Source organism: Octopus bimaculoides, chromosome 18 (genome assembly GCF_001194135.2).
Source record: "Octopus bimaculoides isolate UCB-OBI-ISO-001 chromosome 18, ASM119413v2, whole genome shotgun sequence".
Taxonomy (NCBI): Eukaryota; Metazoa; Mollusca; class Cephalopoda; order Octopoda; family Octopodidae; genus Octopus; species Octopus bimaculoides.
Window position 1 is genome coordinate 18,824,707 of NC_068998.1, and position 1,330 is coordinate 18,826,036.

Below are 1,330 nucleotides of genomic sequence, written 5' to 3' on the forward strand. Positions count from 1 at the left end.
ATATATATACAGGGTGCGATGGGTAAATTGTGGCCGTTTTATATTTTGAATTTCGTGCATGCACATTGTTTGTCTTTGATTTTGTCGACTACACAGTATAGTAGGGTCAGTTGGGTATCGTCTGTGGGAAAAAAAAAACACCATGACGCAATTCACTCTGCTAGAAATTTGGAACCGACATACTGTACTGCTTGGCATTCGCGCTGGAAGCTCCAATACGAACATTTCAGAGTGTCTGGGTGTCAATCTGAGGACAGTGCAATCTGAGGACATGTACCGTGAGTGATAAAAATCAAACAACCAGTCAACATCATGGTGTTTGGAGGGATCACTAGCGATGGCGACGTTATGCATCCATTCATCTTCCTACACGGCCTCACACTCAGGACGGAGGCCTACATCAAGTGCCTGGAGGAGGTATATATCGATCCTCAAGCTCAACTGCTACTTACTTTATCGGTTCCCCGAAAAGATCAAAAGCAATGTCCACTTCGGCGGCGTTTAGATGTAAACAATTATGAACATTTGTTATGTGTGATTCTTGTAGGTAGAGTACGGGTGGCGTATGGCGGTGATGGAGTTAATAAGATATTGGACCTTCTGGTACCCGAGAGGTCAGAAGTTCGTATTCTGTTAACGGCACTGCGCTTTGCTTGTGATCAAATTTCAAAAAATGGTTTGTATTACATAGCTATAAAAAAAAAATGATCTTAACTCAGGATAGGAACGACAGGTCGTTGTTGTTGTTGTTGTTCTTTAGCTTCACGTCATCTCTAATCCAACAGACTTACAATGAAAAAAATATTAGAAATATTTACATTTGACGGATATGTGTCCTCATCTTGTTAATACAATGTTTCGGCTGATATATCCTCCAGCCTTCATCAGGTGTCTTGGGGAAATTTCGAACCTGGGTTCTCATTCCTAAGGTATTTTTCGATGTTGTTATTATTATTATTATTATTCAGGTCACTGTCTGGAATCCACCTCGGAATCTTGGGGTTAGTAGCCCGCGCTCTTAACCATTACGCCATATGCCCGTGGGTAATTATGGAGTGAATTTTAGGGCTTATAAATCTAATATTTTCCTATCCTTCCTTAATACTGGTTTCCATATGCTATTCATAGCTGCACTCGGTCTGCTTAGGACGTTGTTGTGTCCTAGCATGTGTGCTGCTTCTTTTAGTTTCCATATTTTCCAGTGGTGTTCTCTGTCTATTATTTTAACTTCATCCCACAGAGGGAGGTGGTCTCCATTTTTCCATACATGATCAGCTATACCCAATTTATCAATATCCCCTCATGTCACAGCTTTACGGTGTTTGTCTAC

At 41.0% G+C, this 1,330-nt stretch overlaps 1 protein-coding gene across 2 annotated transcripts in view; it reads left to right on the plus strand.

The window, feature by feature from the left end:
• LOC106869615 (uncharacterized) overlaps positions 1 to 1,330 on the plus strand; it is a 35,770-nt gene that overhangs the window by 22,808 nt on the left and 11,632 nt on the right. The gene's annotated exons all lie outside the window — the stretch shown is intronic.